Genomic DNA, 12,212 nt, shown 5'->3' with positions numbered 1-12,212 from the left:
AGAAGATACGGAAAATTATTGACTTTTCCAGCTATATTCTAAATCTCCAGAAGAGGCAGAGGTGGGGGGGGCGGGGAAAGAAAATGACAACATTGATCAAGGATGTGGAAGAAACCAGGATTTTAATGATATTCATTGCCATTTTCCCTAATACTTCACTCATTACATTAATTCCATGAAGACTCACGCTATTATATACATTATGAGCTCTACCAAATGACATTCCATTGTATATCTTGGCCCTTCGTATTCGAAGAAGACACCACTGAGGTTAAATTCACCTACTGACTGAAAAGAACAACGCAGCGCCCACGGTCCCGGCCAGAGTGGGCACACGAAAAGATTGTTTCTTGCGTGGTTGCATTATGTTGGCAGGGCTTGGTTAGTTTTCTCTCTTGCCTTCTTGCCTCTCATTCCCGGCGAAGCTTTTCCTCAGTGAGAGCCACTCCCTTCTGGGTGGCAGTGCACAAAGCAGGCCTGACCTCAGCAATGGACTCCCAGTTTTAAACTAGAATGCAGCAGCATCTGAGGCTTCTCTTACCATGTCCAGCACTTAGTACAGTGCCTTACACATAGTAAGTGCTTAACACATATGATAATTATTATTATGTCCTTGAAACAGTTCCCCTGCCATCCCTGCTTCCCGTTCCCCAGTATCAGCTCTCCATACGGCATCTGCCTGTGTATCCTACAGTCACATTCAGTGTGGCCTACAGGATAGAGAAGGAGCCTGGGAGTCAGAAGGACATGGGTTCTAATCCCGGCTCTGCCACAAACCTGTTCTGAGACGTTGGGCCAGTCACTTCACTTCTCTGGGCCTCCGTTCCCTCATCTGTAAAATGGGGATCAAGATTGGGAGGCCTATGTGGGACAGGGAGTATCTCCAACCAGATTATCTTGTACCTACCCCAGTGCTTAGATCAGCATCTGGAGCATAGTAACCGCTTGACAAATACCACCGTTATTATTATAGGCCAGCCAGCGCAGCTGCGGTAGATGAGCATAGTTACAATAATAATAATAATAATGATGATGGCATTTGTTAAGCATTTACTGTGTGTCAAGCACTGTTCTAAGCACTAGGATGAGATATAAGGTAATCAGGTTGCCCCACGTGGGGCTTACATTCTTACTCCCCATTTTACAGATGAGGTAACTGAGGCACAGATAATTTAAGTGATTTGCCCAAAGTCACACAACTGATAAGTGGCAGAGCCGGGATTAGAACACGACCTTTAACTCCCAAGCCCGGACTCTTTCCACGAAGCCACGCTGCTTCTCTGGCAGGAGGTTGGCTATTTGGCAGATGTTCACTGCCTGCTGTCTCTATTTGTTGCCGAATTGTACATTCCAAGCGCTTAGTCCAGTGCTCTGCACATAGCAAGGGCTCAATAAATGCTATTGAATGAATGATTGGTCTCGTCTGGTCATCTGGTATTGCATCTGGCCCGTAAGCAACGCTGATGGAAATGCTCCAGCAACCGGCTGTGGAGCCCTTGTGGGTCCAGCTGTAGGGAAGGGTAAATCAACAACGTAACAGCTGTGTAGACTCTCAGTTTGGTCTGGAGATGATAGTGCTCAGCCACCACATTCTGACAGTCGTCCAAAAGATGTGTTGGCTTTGTTCGTTCTGTCTTCTACTTCCTTAAGTATTTTATCAGCATCACAATAACACCATCTTATGGGCTAAAGGCTAAAGGAGAGCATTCGTGTACTACTCATCAAATCAAATTTATTGAGCACTTACTGTGTGCAGAGCACTGTACTAAGCGCTTGGGAAAGCACGACACGCCAATAAACAGTCACATTCCCTGGCCACAGTGAGCTTGCAGTGGATGATTGTTAGGGCACGAGGTAGTCTTTTCATTAGAATTTTAGAGTTAATATAGAATATTTCTGGAGAGTTCCATTTATATATGGCAATGTTGGTTGCCTATTTATTCATTTTTTAAACCGCAGATGATGCTAGAGGCTCTTGTGAGGAATTATGGATAGGACCCAGTCCTGAGATTTGAACACTGAGACTGTGGGTGAAGGAATTGATTCTAGAGCTGGCGGTTTGTGAGGAACACTCTCATTCTATCATCCCTACCAGTCAGATTTCTGCTATGGCACGGAGGGCACCCAGGTCCCCACACGGCTTTCCCAGCTCCCTTCCCTAATAATAACAATAATAGTATTTGTTAAGCGCTTACTATGTGTCAGGCACTGTTCTAAGTGCTGGGGCAGGCACAAGGTAATCAGGTTGGACCCAGTGCCTGTCCCACATGAGGCTCCTGGTCTGAGAAGCAGCGTGGCTCAATGGAAAGAGCACGGGCTTGGGAGTCAGGGGGTATGGGTTCGAATCCTGACTCTGCCACTTGTCAGCTGTGTGACTGTGGGCAAGTCACTTAACTTCTCTGGGCCTCGGTTCCCTCATCTGTAAAATGGGGATGAAGACTGTGAGCCTCACGTGGGACAACCTGATTACCCTGTGACTACCCCAGCGCTTAGGACAGTGCTCTGCACATAGTAAGAGCTTAACAAATACCAACATTATTATTATTATTATTATTAATAATCCCGATGAGGTGAGAGAGGCCCAGAGAAGTTTAGGGACTTGACCCAGCGGACAAGGGGCGAAGCCAGGATTAGAACCTGGAGCTTGGTTCTTCCTTCTCTTCTTCCTCCCCTTCAGCTTTAGCTGCTCTCGGTTTCTCTGATTCTCAGAACCCTGCAGGATGCAACCTTTGCCAGCCGCGGGGCCTCTAGTAGGGCGGCTGGTAGCTGAAGCAGCAGTGGCTGACGAAGGAGACAAGGAAGGCCTGACTTCTTGTCAAGGAAAGAGAAGAAACAGAGGATGGAAGGGTCTCTGTGTGTGTGTTTGCCTGTGGGTAAGCAGTCTCCATTCAAATGAGTAAAGGCTCTATCTTTAATAGCTAACTCTTCACCCTCTATTTCTTTCCCTCTCCTTGTTTTCTGTCTCCTACTCTTTCAATCTTTTCCCCCGTTTCCTATCTTTCAGACTTTTCCGGCTTTTTGTCCCCACTCCCTATAAAACCTGCACCTCACTCTCCCTTATGTTCCGGGAAATACGCCGACCTCAGAGTAAACAGATTAATTCTTATAACTTAATGATGGAAAAAGGCCTACCAATCAGAGGTGACGGTAAGAAGACAAGAAAGTAGGGAAAGGATTTGGCAGAGAACTAAGAGACAATATTATTATTGCTATTATTAAATTATTCATTAATTATTATATTTGTTAAGTGCTTACTCTGCGCCAAGCACTGTTCTAGGTGCTGAGGTAGGTACAAGATCATAAGGTAGGACACAGTCCCTGTCCCACATGGGGCTCACAGTCTAAGTAGGAAGAAGTAGGATTAATCATCATTTTACAGAGGAGGAAACTGAAGCGTGGAGAAGTTAAATGACTTTCCCAAGGTCACACAGCAGACAAATGGTAGAGCCGGGATTAGTCTTCTGACTCCCAGGCCTCTTCTGACTCCCAGGCCTGTGATCTTCCCACTAGGCCACATCGCTTCTCACTACTGGGGAATTATACAGAATTCTCTACCTCACCACTGGCCTCTCACCCACATCCTGCCCCTGGCCTGGAATACCCTCGCTCTTCATATCCGACAGATGATCACATTCCCCACCTTCAAAGCTTTGGAGAAGCATCATGGCTTAGTGGATAGAGCAAAGGTCTGGGAGTCAGTAGGTCATGGGTTCTAATCCCAGCTCCGCTCGTCTGCTGTGAGACCTTGGGTAAGTCACTGGATAGAGCATAGGCCTGGGGGTCAGTAGGTCATGAGCCTAATCCCAGCTCCGCCACGTCTGCTGTGAGACCTTGGGTAAGTAACTTCAACCGCCTCCGCCACTTGTCTGCTACGTGACCTTGGGCAAACCACTTCTCTGTGCCTCAGTTACCTCATCTGTAAAGTGGGGATTAGGACTGTGAGCCCACGTGGGACAACCTGATTACGCTGTATGCACCCCAGTACTTAGAACAGTACTTGACACATAGTAAGCCCTTATCAAATGTCATCAGTATTATTCTCTGGGCCTCAGTTACCTCATCTGTAAAATGGGGATTGAGACTGTGAACCCTATGTGGGACAGGGACTATGTCCAACCTGACTAACATGAATCTATCCCAGTGCTTAGAATAGTGCTTGGCAGATAGTAAGCAGGGAACCAAGTACCATCATTATTATTATTATTATTATTATTATTATTATTAAAAGCACACCTCCTCCAAGAGGATTTCCCTGGCTAAGGTTTCCTTCTCTCTTCTCCCACTCCCTTCTGCATCACTCTGGCATTTGGATTTGTTCCCTTTATTCACCCCTCCCTCAGCCCCACAGCATTTATGTCCATATCCATAATTTATTGATTTCTATCAATGTCTGTCTCCCCTTCTAGACTATAAGATCATTATGGAAGGGGAATGCTCTACCAACTCTGTCATATTGTAGTACTCTCCCAAGTGCTTAGTCTAGTGCTCTACACACAGTAAGTGCTCAATAAATATGATTGATTGATTGAATTCAGAAGTGATTCGTTGCATTGAGCACAAAGTACCAGAGAGTACCAGGGAAGCAGATTTTCTAGTGGATAGAGCACAGCCCTGGGAGTGGGTTCTAATCCCAGCTCCACCTCTCGTCTGCTGTGTGACTTTGGACAAGTCGCTTCACTTCTCTGTGTCTCAGTTCCCTCATCTGAAAAATGGGGATTAAGTCTGTGAGTCTGATGTGGGACAGGGACTGAGTCCAACCTGATTAACTGGTATCTACCCTAGTCGCTATAGATGGGAAACGACTTGATGGCGTAACACAAGACAAGACCCCAGTGCTTAGGACAGTGTCTGGCAAGTAATGAGTGCTTGACAAATACCAGTCCAAAAAAAGAAAGGAATCTCAACAATGGAGTTGGGCTTCAGAAATGAGGGAATTTTAAAAAAGTCATATTTTGTCACCTTCTCTCCCTTTGTATGGGGAAAGCAGAATATTTTCTGAATGTAGGAACAGAACAATAGGTATTTAATTTGGTATCCAGTAAATATCTGTGTAATGTAAACTCTCCTGGGGTAATAATCTTAATGGTGACATGACACAGTCCCTTACCCACACTGGGCTCACAGTCTTAGTAGGAGGGAGAGCAGGTATTAATCCTAATTTTACAGATGAGAAAACAGAGGCACAGAGAAGTTGTGACTAGCCCAAGGTCGCGTACCAGGCAGGTGGCCAAGCCAGCATTAGAACCCAGGACTTCTGACGTTCAAGCTCTGGCCGTTTCCACCAGGTCAGGCTTCTTCAAATGACGCAGCACACATGCAGTCTCCACATGCAGAGCTACTCCTTTGTATAAAGAAAAAACATCTTTTAACATGTGTCATCTAGATCTCTCTGGGATTCTGGCCCCATTAAGGCTAGATCCTTATGGGATTTGGGCTCCATTAAGTCTAGCTCCGCATTGGATTTTGGTTCCATGCCCCGTGTTTAGTGTAGCCATACCTTATCTCACCTTGGCTTCACGGACTCCGTCCTCTCCTGGTTCTCCTCTTACCTCTCTGGCCGGTCATTCTCGGTCTCCTTCGCTGGCACCTCCTCCCCCTCCCATCCTTTAACTGTTGGAGTTCCTCAAGGGTCAGTTCTTGGCCCTCTTCTGTTCTCCATTTACACTCACTCCCTCGGTGAACTCATCCGCTCTCACGGCTTTGACTACCATCTCTACGCAGATGACACGCAGATCTACATCTCCGCCCCTGTCCTCTCCCCCTCCCTTCAGGCTCGCATCTCCTCCCATCTCCGGGACGTCTCCACCTGGATGTCGGCCCGCCACCTAAAACTCAACATGAGCAAGACTGAGTTCCTCATCTTCCCTCCCAAACCCGGTCCTCTCCCAGACTTCCCTATCACCGTGGATGGCACGACCATCCTTCCCGTCTCTCGGGCCCGCGATCTCGGTGTCGTCCTTGACTCCTCTCTCTCGTTCACCCCACACATCCTATCCGTTACCGAGACCTGCCGGTTTCACCTTTACAATATCGCCAAGATCCGCCCTTTCCTCTCCACCCAAACAGCTACCTTACTGCTACGGACTCTCGTTATTTCCCGGCTAGACTACTGTGTCAGCCTTCTCTCTGATCTCCCTTCCTCCTCTCTCGCCCCGCTCCAGTCTATTCTTCACTCCGCTGCCCAGCTCAACTTCCTGCAGAAACGATCTGGGCGTGTCACTCCCCTTCTTAAACAACTCCAGTGGTTGCCTATCAACCTCCGCTCCAAACAAAAACTCCTCACTCTAGGCTTCGAGGCTCTCCATCACCTTGCCCCTTCCTACCTCTCCTCCCTTCTCTCTTTCTACCGCCCACTCCACACGCTCCGCTCCTCCGCCGCCCACCTCCTCACCGTCCCTCGGTCTCGCCTATCCCGCCGTCGACCCCCGGGCCACGTCCTCCCGCGGTCCCGGAACGCCCTCCCTCCTCACCTCCGCCAAACTGATTCTCTTCCCCTCTTCAAAACCCTACTTAAAACTCACGTCCTCCAAGAGGCCTTCCCAGACTAAGCTCCTCTTCTCCCTCTACTCCCTCTACCACCCCCCTTCACCTCTCCGCAGCTAAACCCTCTTTTCCCCCTTTCCCCCTGCTCCTCCACCTCTCCCTTCCCATCCCCTCAACACTGTACTCGTCTGCTCAACTGTATATATTTTCATTACCCTATTTATTTTGTTAATGAAATGTACATCGCCTCGATTCTATTTAGTTGCCATTGTTTTTACGAGATGTTCTTCCCCTTGACTCTATTTATTGCCATTGTTCTCATCTGTCCATCTCCCCCGATTAGCCCGTAAGCCCATCAAACAGCAGGGACTGTCTCTATCTGTTGCCGACTTGTTCATTCCAAGCGCTTAGTACAGTGCTCTGCACATAGTAAGCGCTCAATAAATACTATTGAATGAATGAATGAATGAATGAATGAATGAATGAATGAACACTCGTTTGTGCAGGAGATTCTAGAACTCTGTCTGTAAACCCTGAGCTGGAGTATATGTGTATATACACGTTTGGAATATACATGTATATTCCAGCTCAGGATTTACAGACAGAGTAAAATACCATAACAAATACCATATATGTGTGTATATATATATATATATATATATATATATATATATATATATATGTATATAAGCAGCGTGGCTCAGTGGAAAGAGCCCGGGCTTGGGAGTCAGAGTTCATGGGTTCGAATCCCGGCTCTGCCACTTGTCAGCTTCTCTGTGCCTCAGTTCCCTCATCTGTAAAATGGGGATTAACTGTGAGCCTCACATGGGACAACCTGACCACCCTGTATCTCCCCCAGCACTTAGAACAGTGCTCTGCACATAGTAAGTGCTTAATACCAACATTATCATATATATATATGTTTATGGTACTTGTTAAATGCTGTGTGCCAGACACTGTATGTACTAAGTGCTGGGTAGATACAAAATCATCAGGTTGGACACCATCCATGTCCCACATGGGACTCCAGTCTTAATCTCCATTTTGCAGGTGAGGCAATTGAGGCCCCAGAGAAGAGAAGTGATTTGCCCAAAGTCATACAGCGGACAAGTGGGTGGATCCGGGATCAGAACCCAGATCCTTCGGACTCCCAGGCCTGTGATCTATCCACTAGGCCATGCAGCGTCTGCATTTTCAAGCATCAAGTAGTAAGGACGTGCTAACTGTTACATCTGCTGTTTTAGGCGGGCTGGTCGGCTGTCTGGTTCTCACTTACCATCTGGGGACGTTCCAGGGGATAAGAGGTCCGAGCGGGACCTGGATGTGGTCTGGATGCTTCTCCCCACCCCGACAAACTGCTCCAGTGGCTTCTCCCGCCTCTGTCGGGATCCGGGTTCCAGATAGAAACCCTTTGGTCCCACCATGCTCTGTCACTGCCTGAAGGCTTTGACGCCTACCGAGTTCAAGCGTCGGTTCAGTGCTAGTCCAGCTAGCTAAGGGGTTTCTGCCCCTTAGTGCAGAGACTTCTATTCCCACCAGACCGTAAGCTCCCTGAGGGTAGGGATCTTGTCTATTTCCTCTATTTATCCTCTGCCAAGCACTTACTATTTTGTTCTGCCCACAGTAAGCACTAAATCAATCAATCAGTCCTATTTATCGAGCACTTGGTGCAAAATCCTGAACCAAGCAATTGGGAGAATACAATATAACAGAGTTGGTAGATATGTCCCTGCCTATGTGGAGCTTTCAGGCTAGAGGGGGAGACATATATCAACATAAAAAATTAATTATAAATCTGTTCATAATAATGATGGTATTGGTTAAGGACTTACTATGTGCCAAGCACTGTTCTAAGCACTGGGTAGATACAAAGTAATCAGCTTGTGCTACGCGGGACTCACAGTCTTGATCTCCATTTTCCAGATGAGGTAACTGAGGCACAGAGAAGTTAAGCAGCTTTCCCAAGGTCACACGGCAGACAAGAGGTGGAGCCGGGATTAGAACCCACATCCTCTGACTCCCAAGCCCGTGTTCTTGCCACTGAGCCACGCTGCTTCCTTCCATAAGTGCCGGGGGGGGCTGATTAAACCAACCGAGTGCAAGGGGAGCGCAGAAGAGAGAAGGAGTATAGAAAATGAGGGCTTAGTAGGGGAACATCTGTTGGAGGAGATGATGGTACTTGTTAGGCGCTTACTAAGTGCCAAGCACTGTTCTAGACAGTGGGGGAGATACAAGGTTATCAGGTTGACCCAGGAAGGCTCACAGTCTTAATCCCCATTTTCCAGATGAGGTAACTGAGGCACAGAGAAATTAAGTGACTTGCCCAAAGTCACACAGCTGACAGGTGGCGGAGCCGGGATTAGAACCCATGACCTCTGACTCCTAAAACCGGGCTTTTTCCACTGAGCTAAGCACTTACTTTGTGCCAGGCACTGTAATAATAATAATAATAATAATAATGTTGGTATTTGTTAAGTGCTTACTATGTGCTGAGCACTGTTCTAAGCGCTGGGGTAGACATAGGGGAATCAGGTTGTCCCACGTGGGGCTCACAGTCTTAATCCCCATTTTACAGATGAGGGAACTGAGGCACAGAGAAGTTAAGTGACTTGCCCACAGTCACACAGCCGACAAGTGGCACTGTACTAAGCGCTGGGGTAGATTAGACTGTGAGCCCGTCCCCTTCAGACTGTGAGCCCGTCACTGGGCGGGGCTTGTCTCCATCTGTTGTCGACTTGTACATTCCAAGCGCTTAGTACAGTGCTCTGCACATAGTAAGTGCTCAATAAATATTATTGAATCAGTGAATGAATACAAAGTGGGTTAGACATAGTCCCTGTCCCCCATGGGGATCACGGTCTTAATCGTGGCGTAGTGGACAGAACACGTGCCTGGGCGTTAGAAGGTCATGGGTTCGAATCCCGACTCCGCCACCTGTCAGCTGTGTGACTGTGGGCAAGTCCCTTAACTTCTCTGTGCCTCAGTTCCCTCATCTGTAAAATGGGGAAAGTCTGTGAGCCCTATGTGGGACAACCTGATTGCCTTGTATCTACCCCAGCGCTTAGAACAGTGCTTGGCACATAGTAAGCGCTTAACAAATACCAACATTAATTAATCTTGACCCTGCCACCTGTCTGCTGTGTGACCGTGGGCAAGAACATTACTTCTCTGCCTTCAGTAACCTCATCTATTAAGTGAGACTGTGAACCCCACATAGCACAGGGATGGGGTCCAACCTAATTTGCTCGTACCCGCCCCAGCACATAATCAGCACTTAACAAATACTATCATTATTATTATTAATCCCCATTTTACAATTGAGGTAAATGAGGCCCAGACGAGTGACGTAATTTGCCCAAGGCCACGCAGCAGACGAGTGGCGGGACTGAGATTAGAACCCACGTCCTTCCGACTCCCAGACCTGTGCTCTATCCACTCCACCAGCGCTGCACGACACGCTGGGGCGAGCCCGACGTCCCAGGGTTGGTAGACACATTCCTCGGCCACGAGGAGCTTAGGGTCTAGAGGAGGATCTGACGTCAGAGAAAACCCACCTGAAGAGAAGAACCGAATGGCCCGACTTTCCGGAAGGGTGTAGGGAATCCTCCCAGGTCCAGGGGACAGGCATACCAAGTGCTCGCCTTCTCTGTGCCTCAGTTCCCCCATCTGTAAAATGGGGATTAAGACTGTGTGCCCCAAGTGGGACAACCTGGTTACCTTGTATCTACCCCGGTGCTTAGAACGGTGCTTGGCACATAGGAGGCAGCGTGGTTTAATGGAAAGAACACAGGCTTGGGAGTCAAAGGTCGTGGGTTCTAATTCCGGCTCCACCACTTGTCCGCTGTGTGACTCTAGGCCAGCCACTTATTAACGTCTCTGTGGCTCAGTTCCCTCATCCGTAAAATGGGGATGAAGACTGTGTGCCCCACGTGGTACAACCTGATGACCTTGTATCTACCCCAGCGCTTAGAACAGGATTTGGCACACAGTTATCGCTTAACCTCTTTATTAAAAGCCCTGGCTTGGGAGTCAGAAGTCGTGGGTTCTTATCCCGCCTCTGTCACTTGTCAGCTGGGTGACTTTGGGCAAGCCGCTTCACTTCTCTATGCCTCAGTTCCCTCGTCTGTAAAATGGGGACTAAGACCGTGAGCCCCACGTGGGACAACCTGATGACCTGTCATCTCCCCCGGCGCTTAGAACAGTGCTTGGCACCTAGTAAGCGCTTAACAAATGCCATCACAGTTATTATTCTTATTAGGATTCCCAGAGATGAGGCCTAATCTCTGAAAAGAAAGGAAGATTAGGCAGAAAATTCTTGGAATCTGAACCCGGTCTGTTCAGTGGGGGCCGTGGGAGCAGGGAGGGCACAGCTCAGGTGGCTCCGTGGCAAGAGCCCGGGCTTGGGAGTCAGAGGTCGTGGGTTCTAAGCCCAGCTCCGCCACCTGTCAGCTGTGTGACCTTGGGCAAGTCACTTCATTTCTCTGTGTCTCAGTTCCCTCATCTGGAAAAATGGGGATTAAAAAATGCGAGTCCCAAGTGGGACAATCTGATGACCCTGTATCTACCCCAGAGCTTAGAACGGTACTGAGCACATAGTAAGCGCTTAACAAATACCGTCATTATTCTTATTCTTATTATATTACGTGTATTACAAATGGGGACTAGGACCGTGAGCCCCACGGGGGACCATCTGATGACCCTGTATCTACTCCAGCATGTAGAACAGTGTTCAGCACATAGTAAGCGCTTAACAAATACCGTCATTATTCTTATTCTCATTATATTGCGTGTATTACAAATGGGGACTAAGACCGTGAGCCCCACGGGGGACCATCTGATGACCCTGTATCTACTCCAGCATGTAGAACAGTGCTCAGCACATAGTAAGTGCTTAACAAATACCATTATTATTATTATTATTATTATTATTATTGTTATGTGTGTATTAAAAATGGGGGCTAAGACCATGAGCCCCACGGGGATCGCCCTGATGACCTTGTATCCTCTCCAGCGCTTAGCACGGAGCTTGGCACCTAGTGAGCGCTTAACGAATGTTGTCGTCATAATGATTAGTATTAGTAGTCCCCGAGATGAGGCCTCAACTCTGAAAAGGAGGGAAGATGAGGCAGAAAATGTTTCCAATCTGAAGCCGGGGAGGAACGGACAACAGTCTCTGTGGTGGGAGCAGGGAGGGCACGGCTCCTTTCATGGATTGACTGACTGATTGATCGAAATACTGATTGTCAGACTGATTGACCGATTAATTGACTGATTGATTGACTGATCGATCGATTGATCGGTTGACTGATCGACTGATTGACTGATCGACTGAATTGACCGATTGACTGATTGATCGACCGACTGATTGACTGATCGACTGACCGATTGAGTGATCGATCGACGGATCGACCGATCGACCGACCGATTGACTGATCGATCGATAGGCCGATCGATCGAGTGACTGATTGACCGATCGCTCCGCGATCAGGCCCCAGGGGGCCGAGGGCGAGCAGACGGGGGCGGGGCCGGGTAAGGGCGATAATAAGGACGGGTGCGGGTTGAGCGCTTCGTGGGGGCGCAGCCTTGTTGCCGTCGGCGCCGCCGTGTGGGGGCGGGGCCCGGGGCCCGAGGAGGGGGCGGGGCCGTGTGACGTCACGGGCGGGGGGCGGGGCTCGGGTCCGGAGGGCGTCGCGTCCACTTCCTGGAGCCCCGGGCCGGGCCCTCCGCGC

This window comes from Ornithorhynchus anatinus, chromosome 2 (assembly GCF_004115215.2).
Source record: "Ornithorhynchus anatinus isolate Pmale09 chromosome 2, mOrnAna1.pri.v4, whole genome shotgun sequence".
NCBI classification, from domain to species: domain Eukaryota; kingdom Metazoa; phylum Chordata; class Mammalia; order Monotremata; family Ornithorhynchidae; genus Ornithorhynchus; species Ornithorhynchus anatinus.
Note: the sequence above shows the minus strand (reverse complement) of the source record.